The following is a 24901-nucleotide window of genomic DNA, read 5'->3' on the forward strand; positions in this document are numbered from 1 at the left end:
TGACTTCAACCCTCTGGCTTAAACACCGCTGTTAAACTGACGCGATGTTCGGCAACAGGTTTATCGAGCCAAAATGACCGTTTCCGTGGGGGCCGGCGGACAAGCCACGGCAACCTGTGGCATCACCACCACCACCGCCGATGGCCGGCCGGCCGGCCGGCCGGCTTGGCTGTGTGACGACGGCGGGCATCCAAGCGAAGCGTGAAAATGCACCGGGCGCATCTCCGTGCCACCGTCGCCTCCTCACCTGCCGACGGCGCGCAGACTGCGAGCCAGCGAAGAACGGTGAGCACACCGGCGCGGCGGCACAACAACAGTAAAATGGAAGCTTGCCGGCACGGGAACGGGAGAGGAGGCGCGATGTAAAAAAACTGAAATGACAAAAATAAGTTATACTATCGCGCGCGCAAGATGAAGTGAGAGAAAGAGGGAAAAGAAACGAGAGCGAGAGAAGGGCAAGGAAATAGAGAGAGAGGAGGAAAGGCCGAAAAGCCTAGCACCAGTTGCGCGGCGGCCGCGAGTTGCGTTGCCTCAGTCAGCGCGCAAGTTCAGTCGCCGCGCGGCCGCTGCGAGGGCGACGTCAACGCCGCAGATCGCTGCCCGAAAGGGGCGCCACCGGTGCCTAGTCTACGGCCAAGACCACAAGCTCGTTCCTGGTGCCGCGCTTGAAGACGTGCCCGTGGATTGCTTCGCGCCCGTGGGACCCCAGAGATTGCGCGCCAGATAACAGCTCTTCAAACCTTCCGAACTGCTAAAGCCTCCACTTTGCTAACTGCAGGATAAAATTTGAGTGGGCTGTACGCGCCACCGTTCCTGGACCAAGCCGTAGGCGCAGATACAGTTCATCGTGCTGCTACCAGTGTACGAAGGCATTCGTTGGGGGAAACATCCTCGGCGGCGGTTCTGCACTGTCGCATCTCTCCTGGATTTCGTAGTGCGCGCTTTTTGTCTTCCCGGATTGCGTGTCTTCGGTGCTTGAAGTGCCGTTGGGGTTGACAGTTGAGCAGGAAGGATTCCTTCGTCGCACTGGATTGTCATCGTCTCGCAGCCTGGTACCTATCGATCGACGATTGGAAGTCGGGTGTGTTTTGGTTGTAGTAACGACCACGTCCCTGCTGCGACTTAGTGCCGGGGTCCACTCCTACTCTCCGGATCTGCAAGCGCCAGCCCGGCAAGGTCAGTACATTGCACCAGCAGCGTTTGACACGGCTTCGCGTGAACGAGCGCAAGTGGCATCGATGCGAGAAAGTGTACGGCGTTCATTTGGGTGATGTTCGCGTGGTTTATTGTTGCAGAACGCGTAGCGCAACGAGAGTGACGACTGGTCCAACTGTTGCTCGGGGCTAGCTGGACTTGACGCTCCACGTTACCTAAAGTTAGTGTTGTTAGCGCGACGATGTTGGCTGGAGATGCGAAATAAGTAAACTTCTTCTCGAGCCACGATGGCGTGCTCTGCATCTGTAATACGCGCCGCGTCCGAGTAACGCGCACGAGAGAAATGCTGAGAATATCATCACTCTTCGGTTATTACAAAGAACGGGCTTCATAAGACCAAACACACATGAGGCGTTTTCTGTATCAAATAAAAGAATAAAAAAAAGAAAACAGCACAAGAAAAGCAGTATGATGGGGTCGACCTCGTTAAGCAAGCGTTCACTTACAAGATGAAACCAATAGTCGAGGCTATGTTTCTCTTTAGGTTTTCCCATGCTGTAATCACACGTGCGTGCATTTGTCTGACCAGCTTACCTTGAACGTTCTCTGTTCTTTCCTGCGGGGCACTGAAGCCCAGTCGGAATTCAATAATGTGCGCCGGCTCGATGCGACGCGCTGTCGGGCATTTAAAGCTTGCACAACTCACGAAACCAGTATGTCGTAGCGCGGGACGGTTGTTATTCCTTGTGGGAGTTTCGCGCAGCCTCACCGATAAGCACCGCAGTGTTTCGTCATTGGCATCTTTCATTATTCAGTGGTCCCATGAAGAGACGGGCAGCGCAGGATATACTTTCGGTTTGTGAGCGTAGTTCTTATTTACCCCATTGTTTATCGCGTCCTGTCATCTTATCTATTGATTCTGCTGGAGATCGCAGGTGCCAAGCTTTGTATACGTAGTGCAGTACGCGAGTGCAGCCACACAGGCAAGTTTTTACGGGTTTATAGTGGCGTGATCAACAGGGACATTGATCTGCCTAAAAACACAAAAGCCGTGGTTTAATCACATGGCTCTGTGGACAGCCAACTCGTTATTGACCACATACCCTCGAGTAACGCGGTCTGTCATTCACCAACCTATTTTGAAAAAACACTGTAGCAGGTTTCGCCGCACTGGTCTGATGCTGCTAGATAAGAACAGGCCGCTTTATTTTTGGAGATGCGGTGTTGTACGAACTTCTTAGAAAGGTCCTCCCATCCAGGAACGTAGACGGAAAGGAAGGTGAGACACTGAATTGAAAGAAGAAACACTAAATGTAGAGAAGGCGCTCCGCGACACATCACGCGCAAGGTACGAGAACTGCAGAGTAGGATTTAGTGTAGTTGGTTGATAAGAATTTCAGCACAACGTCGTGGGCCTGGTAGCTATCGGTGGTTAGGAAACAAGACACACGACTGAACGCTGTTCGACGAAGATTTCCCTGCCTTAATGTGCTTAGCAGCGATAACTGCAGCAGTTGGCTCTTTCATCAGTAAACAAATGTTCAAGCATTTCACTGTGTATAGTGCGCACAAGACCGGTACGTCAGGCTCGGCACATGCCAGTGCAGGCCGACACAGAGCACGACGTTAGTGTTAGTCCGAGAAGCGACCGATAGCCTCAGCACAGCTAGCAATACAAGAATTAGTCGGGTTTAGTATCCCAAAACCTTATGATTATCATAGACGCCATAGTCGAAGGCTCCGGGAATTTCTACCACCTGAGGTTCATTAACGAGCACCTAAAACTAATACAGGAGCCTCAAGCATTTTCGTCTCCATTGAATATGTAAACCGTAGCTCGGTTGAAATTCGCAACAGACTTCTTAGTACTTCGTTATCCCCGGGAGTAGCTCAGGGCGATTATTGCCTCGTAAGCATCAACGAAAATTTAATGCCTTGTGTCTTTGTCTTCTTCTCTAAAATGAATTGTTTCAGTTTTTGCTTCTCAACGCCATTACATGATTATGAGAGACGTTGAAGTTAAGAGCGCCAGAAATATTGACCACTTGGTGTTCTTTAACCTGCACCTAAATATAAGCATATACAGACCTTTAGTACTTCCATCGTCTCCATCGAAATGCGACCGCCGCAGCCAGGACTGCATGCAGGCCAGCATGCAGCCAAGCACGATATCCACTGTACAAAGTAGCGGGTATCTTCTCCTATGGCGTACTTCGTCCACCTTCATGGTCCAAGTTATGCTGCTTGGCGACAAAATCGAAGGTTGTGGGATCGAATCCCGGCTACATGTCGATGGAGGCTGAGGGCTTGAGGCCCGTGTACTTGGATTTCGGTGCGCTCCAAAGAACCCCAGGTGGTCGAAATTTCCGGAGACCTCCATTACGGCGTCTCTCATTATTATATGGTGATTTCGGGACGTTAAACCCCACATATCAATCAATCCCACTACGGCGTCCTTCCTAACCACAGAGTTTGCTTTAAATACACTAAAGGGAACTGGCGCTAGTGTCTATGGGAGCTGCAACGCATGGCGCTTGAGCGAGCATGGAAGTGACGGGTAGTACACGGATTTGTCCATCTTCATACTTTTGGATCCGTTTGGCATTGCGGGGATTGGAGGTGCTCTGTCAAGAGAGTACAATCAGCAAAGGTTTAAACAGTTACGCGTGATCGCCTTGACATTATGGGCTCACCAACCCGAATGTGGTCACGAAGTTCACAACGAGTACGGTTCGAAACCTTTATTCGAAACAAAGCCAAACAGGGCAATAGACAGAGCCTCAAGTGCGTTCAAGCACGCGAGCACCGAAGACTACAGGTAAATCCATGTACTGCCCATCATTGCCATGATCGGTGAACGATCGCAGCGCTCAGAGTCCCTTCTAGTTACCTTTAGGTAACACTATACTCATAACAAGGCGTACCATAGTTCGGGACGTAAACTCCGACACTTACTATATATCTGGCGTCCATGTTCGCCCTGTGCTATCACTATGAAGACGACCAGGACACACAGACTGGCCAGAGCGAAGGCGAGGGGGGCGACACACAGGAGACGAAGAGGAAGGTGGAGTGGCCAATTGGCATTTCGATATCAGGCAGGATCCGTGGATCGCGGGGCCGGCCGGCCTTCTAAGGTCGTACGTGTCTGGCATCGTGCCACGGCGTCGCAGTCGGCAATCGCGACCGGCGATCTGTTTCGCCAACGACGTCGCCTGTTTAGCGCTCTCTGACGTTCTCATTATTGGTATGATCATTTTCGTTATTTTCTTTACCAAGTTTATCAGAGGCACGGTGGCATATTAGAACGTTGCGACTTTGACGTTTCAGGTCTGTGCTTTCGGTGGTCGTGTTTGTTTTCTTGAAGTGCGGAACGCATGAGATAAAGGATCTGGGGAAGCCGGGGGACACTGCGAAGGAACGCTATCGCTTGCTGTCACCCTACTTGTAATCCCGTTTGTATCGCATTTACCAAGTCTAATGTGAGGCTTACGCTGCGTCGTCAGCGAAGTGTGGAAACGTGGTGTTCCGTCGTCCAGAAACTGTGCGCCCCTGGTGGCTTTTTATTTGTTTTTGTTCTTGGGAGGCAGACCAGACCTCGCTTTTAAGGAGTGCTAGAAAGAAGTGGGCCCGCATCCATATTCTATACTGAAGTTTCTGTGTGCGATATCGTCTGACTGAAGAGGAAATCGATTTCTTGCCCCCCCCCCTTTTTTTTTCCGGGCCTCAGTTACGTACGTGCCGTCCGAGTTGCGGTGTCCTTTGGTCGCCCTTCGATTTTTTTTTCTTGTGGGTTGTTTCCTTTGAGGCATAATGCCGTGTCCTGTAAAGTTTAGATAACGCTTTTATTTAACTGAGGTTAAAATTCAGAGACCTTTCTGTCGCCCTCTCCTGTTTCGCGTTCGCGTCAATGGATGGATGGGAAAACTTTATCCCGTCGGGAAGAAACTGCGGACGATTCCGTTCGCGTCAAGCAGGTACCCGTTTGATGCACATACGCAGAGTATACAATGAACGTTTGGAACGCTAGAGCGTGCTCTCTGGTGAACGCCAGCGCTGTGAAAAAGCTCCGCCGACAGCTAGACGCAGATCTACGCACAGATCTGAGACACAGATCTCAAGTGGGGGCTGTGCATGCGAAATGGTCGTTAAAAAATACTCGTGAGGGGAGGCGTGGGGAGGAGGGGCATGGGCGCTGAGTGTCACCTTCTGTATACACTCAAGGCTACATAGAAGTGTAGCAGTTTGTGCTGGTTGGTATGACATGACGGTAGTTATAGCGCGAGAACAGAACGACGACAAAGAGTCCTTCTTGTCTATTTGTCGTTTTTCTGTTCTCGCGCTCTATCTGTCTTCAGGCTACAGTTCCTAGCCTTCCGTGCGACTGCCATCTTGTTCGGACAGCAATGTTACCAGCATTGCGATTGTCTCCGATGCTGTCTTTCTTTTAGTGGTTTTTTAGTTGTTTTTTAGGAGATGTTATAGCGCATTTCTATAGTGCCGTGCTGCTCTTTTCCAAAGGTAGTAGTATATGTAAAGGTCACAGCTCTCTCCAAAAAGATGCCTATTCTGCACGTTACGGGGCAACTGGAATGACACTCGAGGGTACCGCTGCCTGCTCATATGCCTACATAACAATTTACCCTGAGTATATGAGCACACCCTTTTGTTAAAGAGCCTTCTTCGCTTCGCTTCTTGTGCAGCCAACGGCCGAATGTCATGTCTGCGAGCTCGCGTTATTTTTTGTTTAACTTCTATATTTCGCACCTTCTCTGAAATCTGCAGCTTTTTTTTTATTTTTGCTGACATGAGTCAGTACGAAAGGGGTTGCTTTCGTTAGGTACGCAGTACATACATAGCGGCCCTGTGCTACCCGGAACCGGAATTTTCGCCATCTTTTTTATTATTATTTTTCTTTTGCCGAGACGGAGACAACATCTCAGTTTTGTTACTCGCGAGGAACGTTAAACGAGGCATATAGAATGTCCCGTGTCGGCGTCCTTAAGGATGGAGCGCGAGCAGCTTTCATGAACTGCCGACGACTGCAGCTGCCTGCAGGCACGCGACGCGCGCTTCATCGCCGACACGCGTCCAAGGGACAGGTGCTCGCGTCCAGAGGAGGTGGCGGTGGCTCGCCGCACGCACCTGGTCCTCGTCTGAGTCGGCAACGGAGCCCAGCCGTGAAGCCTGCGAGCTGAATAATTTATGCCTGGCCGCACTGGCGAGCCCGGTCGGGAACTGTCCTGCTGTATTGCGTGTGCTCCGTTTTGCCCCTTCCGAGTCTCCGCGCAGCTGCTGGCTCCTTACGTCTTCTGTCCATCCTGCACTTAATGCATGATGACTGTACGCACTTACTATCGCATTGGAATGAAACGCGAACATTGTGAAATTTTACACGCTCTGCCATTTCGCATTTCAAGCGGTTGTAGTCGGGATTTAATGAAAAGCCAATAGAGTCATCCGTTATACGATCAAGTGCCACTCTGGCATTCTTAGATTGCCATGGAGGTCAGAACGTGATTAGAACAGCGCACCGCGCTGTTCGGGTTCCCTTATATCGTTCATGGAAGACCGACAAGTGTGGCTTTCTGTAAGCTGGTGTGCCTGGGAACGAATTCGTTAAAACTCCGGTACACTAAAGTATCTACCGCCTCTCGTTCATAAGTGCGTTTTCCCATCGTCTGCCGCCTTTGCTAATTATATGTACCGTATCGTGATTGGTTGAAAATCCACTTACGAAATATTTCTGCATCTTATTGCATGTAAGTGTCATAATAATAGACACTGTAGACGCGCATAATTGCTTTGCTGTTCGTTAGCTCCCTCTGTTCGTAGATGGCCCACCTACTGGATGCCTGCCATTTCTTAATCATGCGTGGCTCGTATGCAGCAGTCCACACATGCGTACGGTTAGGAAGGCCAGAGCGCCTATATGGGTCTTGCGCTAGTGCAATTAATTAAGTTATTCCGTCAATCGAGTCTGATTTCCTGTTGAATGCGCAGCTTCACATATGTATGAACTAAGTTTTCGTAAAGTAGTGCCCTCGGACTTGTATTGGTCATAATTCAGTGTAGTGCATGAATAACTGAATAAGGCGAATGACAGAACTCCAACCAAACCTGACATAGTTGTATGTCAGCGCTTTCATTTACATCATATAACACTATACAACACACCTATACACAACGATTTACGTCACATTCGAGGAACAGTGGCGTAGTTACCTTAATTAGCAGAGCTTATTCGGTAGACTATAGCTTACTTGACGCAAAAAGGTCCAGCTGGCCTATGTGGAGTACAGGAGACAGCTTTGAGGTTGTATGCATTCACGTGTTCCTACTCTATGGATTCCTTGGTGCAGGTGAACTGAAGCTCATTTGCATGCCTTGCATCTGAAGAAATTTATGTCCGGCCTCTTTGCAAGTCCGTATGTCTCTTGGTTTGCACGTCGTGAGTTGTCGCTTTAGGTTTAGGCTGGAACCTTCAGGTCGATGACATCGCGCGCCCTTCAGAGCAGTTTCGTGAAATGCTGTATAGATCAAATGCTTTTCTAACCTCCGCATCGTTCTCTATCGTGAGTCAGTGTGAACCAAAACCTTCGCGTACACGTGGCTGGCGCTACGTGCAGACTGGATGCACGGAAGTAACCCTTGACGTTTCCTTTTTGACGGCCTTACCATGCATGCTTGGTTGTTTGCGAACGTCAGTTTCTCTTCTTTTGCGTCTTCGGCGTTGAGACGTACTCCGGCTAACTGAATACGCGCGAGCATTCTTCGCGACGTATATAGGTGCGCGAGTCATCCGTGAAAAGAACCCCAGGTGATCGAAATTTCCGGAGCCCTCCACTACGACGTATCTCACAATCATATATAATGGTTTTGGGACGATAAATTCCACATATCAATCGAGTCATCTGTGAAACTTATCGTCCACATTAAGTGTTCGCTTCTTGTGTAGCCAACGGCCGAACATCATCTCTGTAAGCTCGCGTTATTTTCTTTATTTCTATATTTCGCACCCCGTCTGAAATCTGCAGCATTTAAAAACTTTTTGCTGACATGAAACAGTACGAAAGGGGTTGCTTTTGATCGGTACGCAGGGCATGCATAGCGGCCGAAATTACCGGTTTATCGGCTTCCACATGCGTCTCCGGTTTCTGGCATTTATCCACGCCATAGCATGGATTTCGCGCTCCTGTTCGCAACAGTTACAAGGACTCTCACTCGGCGGGTCCTTTTGATTCGCGCAAACTCCTATTTGTCCCGTCTGGCTGCCACGCGGCCGCCTATTGTAAAATCGAATCGGTGTATCGATCGGCAAACAGACACCTATGTACCGTATACACGTGAGAGTGACCGCTATTTTTTCTGGGGCGTGACTGACAGCGCCATAAGAGACGCACAGCGCTTAGATGGATCACAGTAATATGGGGAGTGCTTTGAGGCCTACCTGGCTTATGTACAGTCGCGCTCAATGTGAATTCCAGCACTCTGTTTGTTCTCAAAATGGCGCGAAGTCCGTGAAGTGTTACCCACAAAAAAAAAATGGGTGAATTACGGTACTAGCTGAGCCATTTTAACCTTTGTCGTTTACGTTGTTCAGGCTTGAGGTCACTTTAACCACAGCCAGAGTGTTGCAATTCCTATTGAGCGCGACTGTACGTTCTCGCTGCCACCCGTCAAGTATACTCGTGCAGTCGTGGTCAAAAGTTTCGAGGCCACGCTTCCATAGACATGAATGTGGGATAGTCGCTTGGGAAATTTTGACCCCCTTCCCTCTCTCTTCTGTGCGTGTCTGTGCACAGATGCGGAAGTCTAAAGCTTCAAGAAAAAGTTTGAACTCTTGCCCCCCCCCCCCCCCCCATCCGCTTTGGCTGCATGCGCCAGCGGCCAAGGCCGCTCCTTTACTGCAACCTAAAGACCTTTCAAAATCGTCACTGTTTCAGTTACGAAACGTTGCCGAACGGTTGTTTAGCTGCAGCTTGTATCGGTGGAGGTTTCCATCCATGTTGCGCAAGGGGCTACGAATACCTTTGTATTTCGTGATGTAGTTAAGCTCGCGGAAGATGTGTGCAAGGTCGATAGACGACGTCGTGACGAGGACGACATTCGGCGAAACAGCAGACACTCCTGTCCGAACGTACTGCGCAATCGGGGCAACCACAGCGAAGCGCGCATACCGGAGTGTCCATCGAGGTACACGTCCTCGTGACGTCACCCGCTGCGCATACACGCCTACACGATCCGGAAGTTTGCCTAGCGGCCCTCGCGCTTCTGTGTCCCGCGCACGACAGCACGCTTGTCACATACGATGTGTAGCTGTGTTCACCTTGACGCCGGAAAGAAGGCTGATCGGGCAGCGGCGAAGGAGCGACGAGGCACGCGTTTGGTAAACACGACCCGATGGCACGAGTTCCTGTGGTTGACAAGGATGACTTCGGTCCCGTTATGAATTGTGCACAGCTTGTCAGTGGTTCTCGTACGACATACAGTGTGCGTTTGTGCAGGTTTGTGTGCGTATCCATTGAGTGCTTCTGTATAAGGCATCGACTGTAGCTGTGCGCGTACATGCGATGGTACAGCTAGCTGGCCGGCACTCTGCAGCTCGTGTGAGATTTATGAATTAATTCATTGATACCGTCAAACGTTTCGGAGACAACCGATGATGACTAAGAACACTGCACGATGATGAACGTGTATGGAGAACGAAAATAAGCCCACTAAACTTTCACGATATGTCTGTGCCTTCTCCGCTATGTTAAGTTGTAGATGATAGTGCTAATCGAAATTAGCGATTACTGCTATTATTAAGGCAGTTTGCTACTTGATAGGGACGTATTCAACAACAACAACAACAACAACAACAACGAATATGAAGAAAATAAACATGGCATTTTCTTTCACATTCTTTGGAACAGTAACAACAACAAAAAAAAGCGTTTGCGCTGAGAATAACGTCTATGGGTCCCACATAGTTTTACAGGACCAGTGAAGATAGTCAAACACACCATCAAAGTTGGAGTCGCAGAAGCCTTCTCCCCCACTTCCGCCCACAATTAATTTTAAGAGCACTGTCAATTTTGCCTCATAACTTTAATCAGTTGTGCGATTCACGTAATTTTTCAGAGCGCGGGATCACGGCTGTGCTTGTTTTTCGACGACAATCCAGGACCACTGATGTTGCTTCGATAGAACTGTTTACTTCCCATTTTTACCCTGGGAAAACAAAGCACCAATGGCGGTCCTTCGTGAGAAACACGTGATCGCTTCATTTTTCTATCTGCACCAATCACGGAGCCCCGTTTCTTTCGAACTCGACGCATGCTTGTAGGGAGGTGGGGGTGAAACTTCGTTCCTCAACTAACGCAGAGCTCTGCGGATGCCTGTGTTTGCGGCGATGTCTTTGCACTGCACGCAATTTAAATCAACGGTCGTAAGGTAACCGAAGGGCGGGATGCACTCATTCCCTTCCGCCTGGTGACTGCAATCGACCTCCCACACTAAAGTCGTGGGTATACCGTCCTTCTTCGCTTCCCCGATTGCTGTCGCGCTTGTTTCGATCAGTGTCCCCAGCCGAGATGATCGCCTCGTGACGGACACAGGCGCCTCAACTCGACGCATCCAACGCACGCCTCTTCCTGTCGTGCGGAGGTGAGACGTCAATTTGTGTTGTTCTTGTCTCTGTCTCGTCGTTTTGTTCTTGTCTTTGTGTCGTCATTTTGTTCTCGCGCTGTAACTATCGTCATGCCATACCAACTAGCGTAAGCTGCCACACGTCACGACAGGGTCGCGTAGGGGTTCTTGTCTCTTTCGTATATTTGTTTCACGACCAAGTGCTGCCGTGCGGTGACATCGCTATCGGCCCAATTGGAGGCCCACCGTCATTTCCGTCGGATATGATTGACACCGTGCACAATTGCATAAATTCGGCTTTCTATTGCCTACGGCAGGGAGTATTCGTGTTGGACATTTGCTCGTCGTCAGAACCCGCGAATCGACTGTTACTTCATACTTTGGCTTTCTTTGCACACGCACATACTCGCTTTGCGAGAATATCAGCATATGCAGGCATGTCTGTGCCTACGCAACTTGAGAAAACCTGGGGCGGCATGCATGAATGTCATCTGAAACGTCATCCCTAGCTGTTTCTTAGAAAATGCTGGCTCCAACGACACCTCTACTTTGGCTACGTGCCCATCGCCATACAGAGTTTTACTTTCTGCGAACTTCTCTCTGTTTGATCAGGGACATTTGTGTTCTTGTTCACCAATTTGTCCTGGTCAACTTGACCAACAAATGCGGAAACAGCACAAGGCAAGACTTATCACCCTATGCTGCAGATAAGCGACGGAATGATGAAGCAACTTTACGTACTACCATGATATTTCTGTTTTATCTTATCTTTAATCGCAGTTCGTTCCTAGGCTGGCTATTATTAAATGTAATCTGTAGCGCTATAGCTTGATTGTTGCGTGAACGGTTAAACGTCGCACCCGTTTCTCAGCTATGCGGCGTGCATGCCATGTTGACCCCGGTCACGAACAATTGAACGCACCGCAGCGATGGTGACAGTCTCTTGATGACCCCCAAATAGCTGTGTGTTGCCAGTGTGGTACTTGAACGTGTCATCACAGCTGCAGTTCGTACTACAGCAAGGAGACATATATGTTCTAAGACATTGCTCTCACTGAAACACATTCGTTTTATAGTGTCGCAATGTATTTTTAGCAGGTTCGGTATTTGTCGGGCATCCTGTGTGTACCACACCATTCATTTCGTCGATCATCTTTGATATCTCAGCAAATTATGTTTCATCTCTCGGATTTGGCACTTTTATCGGCTGTAGTTTCTTTATTAACTTTTTTTGTGGGTGGCAAGGCCTTGCTTACTTTTTTTCTTTCCTATATATTTCTCCAACTTCAGACACTAGTCCAGCTACAAACGCAACCATGCTTGACGTAGTGCGAGCAAACCTCTCTGGTACTTATTATTTATTTTTTATTTATTAGGAAGTATATTTAGGAAGTATTTTATTAAATACTTCCTCATAGCTCGAACGCTATTCGTTGGCAAGAAGATTCATGTACTCCACCTACCACCTACGTATGCTCCTAGACATTAGCCTGTTAACCTAAGTGGCGCTGTTGCTTGCAAAAAAAAAAGAAAAGAAAGTTCTATGCTCTTCCGATAGACGTCAGGGCACATGCACACCAACCACTGTATCGGTACCTGCTCTCTGTCGTAGTTCTATTGTTCTTATTTCTTTCCCGTGTTTCGTTCGCTGACAGCTGGCAAAACTTGATTATAGCTTTCGCAGCGTCTCGTCCGTCTCGCTATGCGAACGCGGCGCGCGGCGTCCCAACTTCCGGGTGCCGACTCTTACGTATAACAGCCGGATCCGAATCCGAAGCCACTGTGTCGTTTCCATCTTCTGCGCTGACGTGACCTCCGGGCGTGTCGTCTGCTGCGACGACGCCGCCCTATGCAGTCGGACTCCGTCAGTGTGTCACGCGTTAATTCCGGAACGGCACTCGTCTCATTCAGTTGTCATCTGTCACTCGCCGTCATCTGGGGATCTCGCGAGATTCCGCCATCCCCGTCATTCGAAGCAAAAAAAAAAAGAGAGGGGGGATAAATTACGATTCGCGATGAACGGTGATTCCTCCCCCCCCCCCCCCCCATCTAATACCTGTACTTTCAGGATTGCCCCACTTATTTTTGTTTCTGCGACACCATAATACAGTGTCGTGAAGGGAAGAGTGTGCCTGAAGAGTATGGATGCGACAGAAAGGCGAAAAAGTATAGTGGTTGCTACGCGGCGTGCAGCCCGCCTATGAGCCTGCTGAGAGACAAAATTTAGGGTGCGCACACGTTTTGACACGATCGCATGTTTACGGAGGTGTGCTGGCGGAATCGCTTCCTCCCCCCCCTACCCCCCTGGAAAAGAACACCGTGCCTGGCACTTACTACGCCAACAGAAGGCCGGTCAGCATGGGCGTGCGCAGGCTCCACTTCAAAGGGTGGGGGGGGGGGGTGGCGAAGTTAGTTTCGGCGCCCCCCTCTCTACTATGTGAATAAATGGGGCTGACGTTGAATTCCCCCTCACCCCCGGAGTCATAGCGCTCCCCTCTTCATTATTTCAATGTATGGGGCTAGCATTGCACAACCTCCGATCGCCCCCTCCCCCCTGCACTGCCTGATAAAACAAAAAAATGCAAGCCAAAGAAATTTCAGCACAGATTGCAGACACAATCTAATTTCACTAAAACTGCAATCTGTAGTAAACATCGGTCAGTGTCAGCGTTGTTGTCTAAGGGGGGAAAAAACAACTACGCAGTACTTCAGCCTGTTTCTCGAGGCCGTGGAATGAGGGCCCAGTTTCTTACATATATATATATTTTTCTCCTCCGACTTTCCTGCATCGCGTTCCGGCTCTCCTGCGGGATATCTCCATTCGCCTTCGAGGAAACTGTCTGCGTATATAGCAAACGGCAGATGATACTCAGCCCTGCATTTGCCTTGATAGGGGTCCGCGAAATTGTGTCACCGTTTTTTGAGCCAACGCCCCCCCCCCTCCTTTCCCCCATTTCGTTTCACCCCGAACCGGAGCACAGCATCAACGAGGCACTCGGATGGTGGTGCCGACCGACCTCGTCCACAGATAACGATGTACTACGCGTGCGCGCTGCCCTAAACATCGCGTAAACGGGACGAGGATTGAAAGAACATGCGACGAGGGAAAAAAAATGGGGGGGGGGGGGGGGTGTTACACTATAGTAGTGCCAATCTTAAGAAACAGCGAAGCCGGTTAATCATGGGGGCTTAACGTGGTATTTCGTGGTCTTTTCGTTGCGTAGACGAAGCAGAGTCGAATCTGTCACGGGTCCTGTCACAGACCATGCAAGAACTTCCATACTCCAGCGCCGGAACTAAGGCGCCAGAACTGGCTGTGGCAACCCCGTTAGAAGAGTGCGCGAATTTTGTCGCTCGTGCTAGGCGCGTGCTATGCCGGGAAACTCAGCGCGGTGGCTCTGCGGACTGTATCTGTCGGTGCGCACGGTTGATAAACAACGGTCCAGTTTTTTTTTTTTTTTCAAACGCCCGACGAGGGAGTCGCCAGCTGCGCGCTAACACGCGACTTGCTGGACCTCAATAGAGAGTTTTAGTATTGCGTACGCTGCGTACGTGGCGGCATTGCGTACGTAAGAACGCCACGTTCTACGTAGTGTGAATGTGCAGACCGCGACGCGCACGTATCGCATTACGTACGCAGCCGCTACGCACGCACGCATAAGATGCGTGCGTGCGTACGTATGAGGTGATCGCGCCGCTCTCGAACAAGTTCGCGACAGCGCGAGACTTCCTTTTGCAAAATGGCGGCATCGAAGGCAAGCACCGACCGGCTCTGTGGCTTAAAATATGGCCATAATCTGGCTATAACACTTGGATTGGCTCACATTGGCTGTCAACAACACGTACTTCTATTTTGATCTACCAGATGGCGCAACACGCTTCACGCTCGTTACGTACGCGGGTACTACGGCGTACTAAAAGCCGGTTAGTGGCAAACGACGCTACGTAACGCAAGGCGCTTGCGTGATGCGTACGTAGCACCATTCCGCAGTACTAAAACGCTCTAATAAAGTTTTAAACCCACTCACTCACTCATTTACCCACCTGGCGTTCTACCTCGAGCTTTAGGAGTTCCTTAAATGTATATGACCCATCTACACCGTGAAGGTGGTCGTACAGCGAAACTGTCCATGCGCGATGGCCACCGTAGCGACATTCCTTGCAGTGGCCGTTGCTGCTCTCGGTATAGTGGCTGTATACAACTCCTTCGGTGCCGTTTCTTTGACCTCGCGAGTTCGAATTTTTCGTATCTTCAGCGGTTTGCTAATACTTGGCCTCCGCCTCGCGAGCTCTTAAGGTTTTGTATTCGGCATGGCCTCGTCTGTACGCGCGATTCTATGCAATTTGCTAGTGAGATCACGTCTGGTCGAGAAAGCGCGTGAGTCGACATGATTAGTGAGATCACGTGATGTCGTGAGTTCGCCGCTAGATTTGAGACGCCCGCGCTTACGCCTCATTGGTCGAAATCACGTTGACGTGCTCAATCAGTCAATGAGGTTTTGTTAAACGCCTCACGATGTCGTGAATTCGTCGCTTCAATGGAAGTACAGCACAATGTAATCGAGTAAGAAGAAAAAGAAGGTTTTTGCCTTCTAGTCATCTTGGCTAAATAGAGATCTTTTTTACTTTGTATTTATTTGTATAAACCTTTGTTTTATAACGTGGTGTTGCCTGTACTTGCAAGGACTACGGTTATATCAAGCTCATTACTGCATTTTTTTATATTTTAATGACTCTGTCACAGCGAAGCCTGCTAAAATTAGAGCAGTGTGAAGTGCATGCACACTGTATTCTACTTTCATTACCGTTATTTGAATATTAATAAATTATTATTATTATTATTATTATTATTATTATTATTATTATTATTATTATTATTATTATTATTATTATTATTATTATTATTATTATTATTATTATTATTATTATCTGTAATATTGCGTGGTCTACGGTCGCGTATACGCGTATAATCGAGAAATCATTTCTACCGAAAAAAATAAAAGAAGTAAAAGAATGGGGCGTCACTACGGTTTTCGGAATCTTCCACACAGTGTTTCCTGACTGCTAAACACGTGCTACCGGTGGAAGCCCAGACCGTATGAGCCAAATCCCGTTATTTTTTTGTTGCCAGGATTTACTCCGTATTTCGTTACGTTTATCTATTTTGATTCCCCCCCCCCCCCCCCCCGCTCCTACGCCACCAAGAATGTGAACTATACGGTCTATGAAAAGGACGCGAACACGCAGGCGTCGACTGCTATTCTTTGTTTTCACGTCTGTTCTTCCTCTCTGTCTCTTTTTTTTTTCGTATTTTACCGGTTCGGGATGTCAGCTCCGGTGAGCCGGTGCTGTTGTTGTCCATAAAAGAAAAAAGAAAAGACAGACCGTTCAGTTGACGACAATACAAGCGGCAGCGGTTCGCTTTTCCCGTTAGCTCCCGCTCCAAACAGCGAAGCAAAAAAAAAAAAAGAGGCGACGTTCTTTAGAAATATCGGGCAGGTGGCGCCGTGCTACAGGTGCACTCGCTTGCGCTCTTTCTTTTTTTTTTTCCATCTCTTTTACGTTTCACGCACTTTCGTGGCTACGGCGGCGTCGTTTGAGGAATACCGGACACAAAGAGAACAAACAACTCGCAGATCATTTAGCAAAAAAAAAAAAGGGGGGGGGGGTGGCTGAGAGGTACACGCCCTAGTAACTTCTAGAGCACGTCTACACCTGAGCGATACTCGAGTGCCATGCAATGAGTATAGCCGCGCCGTTTCTCTGCACGTTACGTCGAAGTCGTGCAACGTTTGAGAAGCGGCGGAGATCTATCGCACTCCGCAAAGGCAATGCGAACACGCGTAAACCTATAGTTCGACGACAACGACACAACTCTTGCATGCATGCAGTGTGTGTTCGTTGGGGCGCATCTGGGCGCTAACACCAACTCCGCGTGCCCCGCCGTGGTGGTCTAGTGGCTAAGGTACTCGGCTGCTGATCCGTAGGTCGAGGGATCGAATCCCGGCTGCATTTCCGATGGAGGCGGAAATGTTGTAGGCCCGTGTGCTCAGATTTGGGTGCACGTTAAATAACCCCAGGTGGTCGAAATTTCCGGAGCCCTCCACTACGGCGTCTGTCATAATCATGTGGTGATTTTTGGGACGTTAAACCCCACACATTACCAACACCAACTCCGCAGCGTGTGCTGGAGAACACCGACGCAATGCAAGCACTATATATATATATTACCAAGAGTATACATTGTTGGCCTTGTTGGTGCAACGTGTTCATAAAGTGATGCACTGCACCGAATCGACCAGGACGGGACAGAGAGAACACACGAGAACTGGCGATTGTGTGTATTCTCTCCGTCCTGTCTACGTCAATGCATTGCAGTGCTTATAGCTTCATGAACATGCTTATATACTGCATATCTGTTTGCACTTCAAACGGCTCGCGTTCACGTGGGCCGAGCGAAATTAGTGTCACGTGTGACGTCACTGGTAGAGCAGTACGACAGCGTCGACCGTTCCTTTGGAAGTGTACACGTTTATACTCTTGTAAGTCGACCCGAATGTTGGTCGACACCTTGAATAATCGCACGAAAATAAGTAAACTAGTAAACAAACAAATTAATAAATTAGAAAAAGTGAGCACATTGCAAACGGGAAATTTTGTTTACGAGATGTCACTGTAACGCCCTCTGATATATATATATATATATATATATATATATATATATATTTATATATATATATATATATATATATATATATATATATATTGTGTTTTTTGCTGTCATTACGGTCAAACTAGTGCCTGCGATGTGTTGTTCCTAATGCTATAGTACTTGACGCTGCTTACCACTGCGAGAATCGATAACACAGCTAGTCTAACAATGTGCCACAACTCCCTCATGCATAGTCGTAAAATACATAATTGTGTAGGCGTTTGTCCGTCGCAGTATTTCACGGTATCTTCGAGAAGTAAGACTGGCTATTGTTTTTGTTTTTTTTTCTTTCCTCGCAATAAGTGGTACTCAGATCCCGCCTCGTTCAGTCGGACTATACGCAGAGGCAGTATACGACGGTGTCAAACAACACAGGCGGTGGCTTCTTCGATCGTGTGCGGGACCCCCCGGCAAGAATGCGCGACGACTTCGACAATGATTGATTGATTGATACGTGGGGTTTAACGTCCCAAAACCACTTATATGATTATGAGAGACGCCGTAGTGGAGGACTCCGGAAATTTTGACCACCCATGGGGTTCTTTAACGTGCTCCCAAATGTGAGCACACGGGCCTACAACATTTCCGCCTCCATCGGAAATGCAGCAGCCGCAGCTGGGATTCGAACCCGTGACCTGCGGGTCAGCAGCCGAGTACCTTAGCCACTAGACCACCACGGCGGGGCAACTTCGACAATGGTCCGGCGTTCGCCTGTGCCTTCTCGCCACGCTCTCGAGCGCAACGCAGGTGCGTGCACACTTACCGAAACCGCTCCGGCCAGGTAGCTCCTCGAAGGGGTGAACGCTATTCCCAATCTTTCTTTTCTTTTCTTCTTTGACAGTTGTCAAGGCCTGCTTTACGGAGCAGTGATACACGGCGCAAGCGAAGTGTTGTTGGCCGCTGAGAGCGATCCATTGTATACGCGTCGTTCTCGAAAACGCGTTTGCTCAGTGCATGCGAGCTGCTGCTCCATTGTCGATATCTAGAACTGCGCCGTCGATGTATACGAGCGTGCTCGATGTGTGTGTGTGTGTAGTTGAAGAGAAAGTTTGGGTCGATGGCATATAGCCCTGCGTGGCTTGGCTGGACGCTGCAAAGTTCGAGACCCACTCCTCGAGTGTAGCGGTCGATCTTGTATAGACGTGCAGCATGCGGAAGTCTTTCGGTTTCTCGCGCGATCTTTCTATATACATACCTCACTGGCCGACGTGCCGTTGTGTCGGCAGGTACACCTGCGTTCCTTTTCGGTGCCGCTGGTAATTTCGGGAGGGTGGACCGATTTCTCCGTATGTACCGCTGTAGCCCGCTTTCTCTGTTCCTTTTTTTTGCTTGCTTGCTTGCTTGCTTGCTCTAAGAGCAATCTTCTAGGTCAGGTATCTTCGATTTTTCTATATATCTGGGCTTTTATTCGCTTGCTGTTGCCTCAATGTCTGGATTTTACCCGCGAGGGGCATTGGTCTCATCGTTAACAAAGGCAGCACACGTACAAAGAAACAAAACCTTATGCAAATGAAGCATAGGGAATTCATATGGAACGTATTCAGAGAGAATCGCTCCAAAAAATAGACTTTCGAGGCTTCTTCATCGCTAGAATTACTGGTACACGTCGTGACTTTTCGTATACCGTTTTTTTTCCCCTAAGGTTGTCTCTGTAACTTTAAACAAGGGTTGGTCATGTTCAAAAAAATCATTAGTGAGTGATTTGACGAGGTACGTTTCGCGTTATCAGTACAGTTCTACTGTTTACATCAGTGGCGTAAGCAGATTTTTTTTTTCTTCGAGCAGGGCAACTATAAAGAAGCAACTATAAAGCAACTATAAAGAAGAAATAAGGGTATTTCTGCGAAAATCAGACAGCGCCGGCTGAGAGCCTCGCAGTAATTATTGCAACCTTGTCATTGCCGTGTGACACGGCCAGAATTCCATTTCCGTTGAACTCCCTGGTGGAGTTGTACGTAGACGGTGTTTAACGGAGTTTAGTGGTGTCCGTTTGAAAGGGCAGTTACATTGTGCCTTTAAGACCTAACACACAAACTTGTAGTGTGCATAGTCTCTTCATAAATATCGAGCCGTAAAGGTACGAAGTATATGTGAAACAAGAATCTATGCTCTCTACATGAAGATATGTGGGGCCTTCGATAAAACGAGTTACACCTTTATTGTGTTTGCGTTCTCGCCGGGGCGATGCGTATATTCAGCTTCGGCAATGGTATCGTTCAGCCCGGTGATCATGCAGCTTATTTCTGCACGCAGCGCAAACGCTGAGATGTACCACCTTGCAGATGATCGCGCCAAATGCATACTTACCTTGGCTAAAATGTCGAGTGAATTTCTGTCGACAACCAGTTGCTGCCACCGGCCCACAACGAGTGCCAATGTTTTCGCAAACAAGACGCATCGTTATTCACACTGCGCACACTACGCACAGCAGTATTCTACGTTTCATCATCCGTAAAGGTAAACTAATATGTTTGATGCCTTTCAACGCACTCTACACGCCACAATCAACATTGCGCATTTTTGATCGCTATGTCGCTGTTCCTCGCACAGGACGCCACGTGTGTTTACTTCTTCAAGATCATCTGACGCAGTCAGCCAGCGTGGCAAATATTTCATCACGCAGTTCACCACACAGCTAGATGTTCTCTGACACACACTACAGCTGATGTCGCCACTGTAACATAAAGTTCTCTCTAGCACTATCCTCTTTCTGACCCTTTTTCCCCTCCCCTGTACAGGGTAGCAAACCAGTTTGTTTAGGTTAACCTCCCTGTCGCCATTTTATTTATTTCTCTCTCTCTCTCTTAGGCATTAAAAAAAGAACTTGCCCTAAACACCGCACGACTGTACCACGCTGAGTCGTTAGCGGTGTTACTTAGCCAACCATACCTTGCACGTGCGCCAGTGACGTCACGCTGTGACGTATCCCGGTAGAGATCTATTGCAGCGCATACACACGGCACTTGCGGACGCACTGCACGTTCATCACCCCGAACGCATCACCGCAAACCTTTCCCGCGAGAGCCTTCGTGAGACCGACCAGGGCCCGTTGGATCGCACGGTAGCCTTTGAGCGACACTCCGGTACTAGCCGCCAAAGGCTTTGAGTGACACGTGCCGCGAATGCATATCTGTCATTGCTGACGACTGCAGGGAACGCGCCTGCTCTGCTGCCACGGAGGGACGCGGTGTGTTCGATTCGAGGTTCTCAGTGGCAGGTGTAGGTCAGGAGGTCTCTCGCTTCCCAGGCTCTGTGGCTCCAAGCCGGCACGTCCTGTCATACGGGCGTCTTGCAAGAGGTCCTCCCCGACTCTTACGTGGGCGCTATAGACTGCCGAAGAGAGAAGTTTCGCAGGACTCGGTCATTTGCCTGTCGTGACACGAAGACGTCTCGCAGCTCACTCTGCTCGGACGGCGTTCAAAAAAAAAAACATCGATATCGTCATCATAGACATCGTTATATCTCGGTTCTATAGCCTTGCGAACTGCTGACTCCAAGGCCGCGGCTTCGAATACCGAAACAATGTTTGAGATCCTGGTAGTTGGTAATTCATGTTCAACATGCATTACCAAGTGCCTACATTACCGGCATGTTTAAGTTGGTAATGCATGTTTAACATGCATTACCAACTTAAACATGTCAATATCGGCCGCGGCGGCCACACTTCAATGAAAGCTAAAGGCTAGATCAAGGCCCGTGTACTTATACCTGCTTAACTTAGGTTCACGTCAAGGAACCCCGGGTGGTCGAAATTTAGGGCGCCTTCCCCTGTGGCATCCCTTATGTTCACTCCGTGATTTTGTGATGTAAGACTCCAAAAGATGTTATATTGTGCGTTATGCGTATTGTCTACTTTTACTACGTTACAAAAAAAATGCATTGACGTATGCAATGACGCCATTGGAGTGTATGTTGTTGCATCCAGTTGCTCAGTGGAAGCTGACAGTCGTATTCAACAGAGTATTAGTACATGTGTGCCTCGCGTGAGTATGCGTATTCTGGACAACTTCTACTTTCGCCTTTCCGTTTTCATTTCCTAATGCTTCTACTCTTCAATTAAACGCATGTAAACTTTCTCGCGATTTCTCCAGCTTCGTTTTCTATTACTTCGTACAGTTTTGTTTCATTCCGAGCTGGAGTCTGAAATTGAAAATTCGTACCAAATGGAAATAATCAGCTACCGAGGCCATGACATCGGTGTTCCCGGTTCGAGTGAACAATTATTGAGGCTGCTTAAAGACTTGTACTACTACTAGCAATCACACAATATACTGTTACTGCCCCCCCCCCCTTCCTTTTAGGGGCGAAGCTCCTTAGGGCGTGGGCTGTGCGTCCCCTGTAGCCTGTATGTAGCCACCTCTAGTTTAGTTCTTGCAGTGTTCACTAGATGGCGGTACCGTCCCCTGTATGTAGCCACCTCTAGTTTAGTTCTTGCAGTGTTCACTAGATGGCGGTACCGTCTCCTGTATGTCGCCACCTCTCGTTTAGTTCTTGTAGTGTTTACTAGATGGTGGTACTTGTAGCTGATGATGAAAAGATGCAAGATGTTATAAACTAGAAAGCGGTACTTGTAGTTGATGAAAGACGCGAGATCTTATAAAATAGGAATGATGTCATATATGGCGCGTGTCATTGGTTGAAGGCAATCGCTCGATTTAGTGCGGCGACGTACGCTAGAGGAGCGATGTAATAAAATCGAGTGGGCAAAATGTACAGAGGATTCATGGTTTACCAGGTTTACCTCCGGAGCTTCGCCCACTCATCATCATTCACTTCGTGGATATGGCGGAATTTTTTATTCTTTCTGCTTCGCATCCGGGTTCAACGCTTCAGCGAGTGTATATCTTGAGTCTTATACCATTGCATTTGTATGCAAGTGTTATATATTTTGTAGATCATCCTATTGGGAACATCGAAGGAAGATGTTTCCTGCCAAGCTTGTCGTGCGTAATTAAAAAAAAAGCGTCCTCATCTTTATTGACGTACAACCCATCTGTTTTCTCTCTTCTTCTTTTCTTTTTTATTGTTTACGTTGATGTGTCCGCTGAGCCTGCGTTCGAAGCCGCGCTCGTCTTGCGCGATTGCTTGATGGGGAAGGAACGGGAGCGGCCGGCCGCCTGTCGTCCTTGACAGTGTGTGCGTGGGGGGAAGCCTGCGTTTTTAATGACAGCCACCGCGGCCTTCGCATAGCATGTGTGCCGGAGTAATGAATTCTCGCCACTCGCGTGGCATCGGCGGCCGTTCACGGCTCAAGGAAGCGAATTCTTCGGCTCTCTGTCTCACCGACGTGCGACGATTGTGTATGAACTTCGACGTGAAGTACACCAAGGATGATGATGGACAAACTTTATTTAATTAGCAGAAAGGTCCTCCTCCCCTTTCAGGTGCGAGAGGAGAAGGAAAAAAAGCAACATTCACAATTTATTTTGAAAGAGCAGCGCAACGACACGATGAAAGGAAGAGAGAGAGGAAAAAAGCGCTGTGAAAATGAGTGCTATGAACCAACTAGCCCAAACCAAAGTACCTCTCGAACATTCAGAAGCGAGAGTCTTTTCCCAAGGCATTGATGCTTCTGTTTTTTTGTTGTTTTTAAAGTTATCCCCGAGGAAATGTTATGCGCGTGGTGTTTGCGAAGCCGCGCACCTTAAAGGTAAAAAATGCATGCTTCTTTGCAAGCCCGTAGACTGAGTAGGGGGGTGAGGTGGGGGGAGTTGTTTTACCGGGGTGTTTTAACCAGCTCCCTTCCAAAAGTTTATAAGGGTGTGTTTTCCGAACGACAAACATGAAAATAGTTGTTTCTTTTTCCCTGACTTTAATAAGTGCCCTCCTCCCCCCCCCCCCCCGCCTAAAAGATATTCCTGGCTACGAACCAGCTTTCTTTGCAATTTTAACGAAGCTTAATTTCCCATGTGAAACCAGATAAAAAAAAACGGTATCGTGATGTTATGAGAGATACTTAGAAATACGCTGGACATAGGCCAGAAAGCAAATAAAGGCGCATACTGGATATTTGAGCAGTTGAGAAACTTGGCAAACTTAAAAAAAAAGAAGAAAAGTTTTGTGGACCTTGAGAGGCAGCTTACAGTGATTGGAATTCTGTGATTCGAAGCTTGAGCATTTAGTTCTATTAAGCTCGAGGGGGACGAATGCGTGCGATAATTGATTCCCCTCCGTGCGGCCTGTGGTGTTTTAAAAATAAATTGATAGCTCTTGGCCTATCGGTAATATGGGGCAGGCAAAGAATGGCGCGCGTGTGCTTGGCCTACTCTTTCTTTCTTTCTTTCTTTCTTTCTTTCTTTCTTTCTTTCTTTCTTTCTTTCTTTCTTTCTTTCTTTCTTTCTTTCTTTTTTTCTTTCTTTCCCTCTTTCTTTCTTTCTTTCTTTCTTTCTTTCTTTCTTTCTTTCTTTCTATGCTACCTACCCAATTTCTGCACACCGTTAAGTGGACCTTCACTCGCTCCCCTTCTACTAAACACACAAAGTTGGACGACAGCTTACCGTTCACTGTGTATAGAAAAAGTGGTTAACGATTTAGAGTACTTGGTACTCTACTATGGGAGAGCTGAAAGCCGTCCCGAAGGCCTGGTTTCAAAAATCTAAACAGACGCTAATTGTTTTCCGTTCTTGTGTAGTGGAATGAATGAATGCAAAACTTTATTACAAATATTTTTTTCCGGTGATGGTGGAGCCCTCAGTCCAGGGCCCCTGTGGCCATTGCCATCTTGCAAGCTCTGTGTAGTAGAATATACAGAGTAAATTAAATCGTTCCATTTATCTCTAAGCGTGCATGCTAATATTTTTGCCTGCACTCTAAAGCACTTTGCACACATTAAGCGAATCGAAGCAAGCAGAACGCCATTTTGCTTAACAAGAATTTAAAAAGCGGGGGGGGGGGTGTAAGTTTATTTTGCCCCCCCCCCCGCCAAGTGGCCTTTTGGTTTACGTAATTGTTCCTGTTTTAACCCATTAACACCCTTTAGGAGCAAAGAGTGTTATGAGCCATCGGAACACATTAAGCCCGTGGGGCAGAGTGACACGTGATAATTGTAATGGAGTAATTAAAAAATAGTTGAACATCGGTCAGGTTTATATTAACAGAGCTGTCTGCTGTAATTTTATCTACAAGCACACTATAAATTCACGCGTATTATTTGAATGCTCGTGGTTTAATTGTGCAGAACAAGCATACCCTAACTGGTACCTGAACGGGAGTAGTACTAGATATACACCAGATTGTCAATGTAACGCTCTGTAGTGAGAGCATTCCGTCTACGTGGCCATATGTTCTTGTCTCTAAATTTTGTACGGCTTCTTGCTCTTCCGCAGTAGAGTATGAAGTACTCCGAATCGTTAACTATTGTGTCCAAGCCAAGGAGGTTAAAAAAACAAACTACTGGAGTGG

The 24901-nt window shown here is 48.1% G+C and overlaps 1 protein-coding gene across 3 annotated transcripts in view; it reads left to right on the forward strand.

The window, feature by feature from the left end:
• Positions 1 to 514: 514 nt before the first annotated feature.
• Positions 515 to 24901, forward strand: part of LOC119181928 (uncharacterized) — a 153518-nt gene continuing 129131 nt past the window's right edge. For all 3 annotated transcript variants that reach the window (XR_012886454.1, XR_012886455.1, XM_075875068.1), the window contains exon 1: positions 515 to 1176. The gene's annotated coding sequence lies outside the window, so the exon portion shown is untranslated. The remainder of the gene's footprint in view (positions 1177 to 24901) is intronic.

The sequence above is a fragment of the Rhipicephalus microplus genome, chromosome 10 (assembly GCF_043290135.1).
Source record: "Rhipicephalus microplus isolate Deutch F79 chromosome 10, USDA_Rmic, whole genome shotgun sequence".
Taxonomy (NCBI): Eukaryota; Metazoa; Arthropoda; class Arachnida; order Ixodida; family Ixodidae; genus Rhipicephalus; species Rhipicephalus microplus.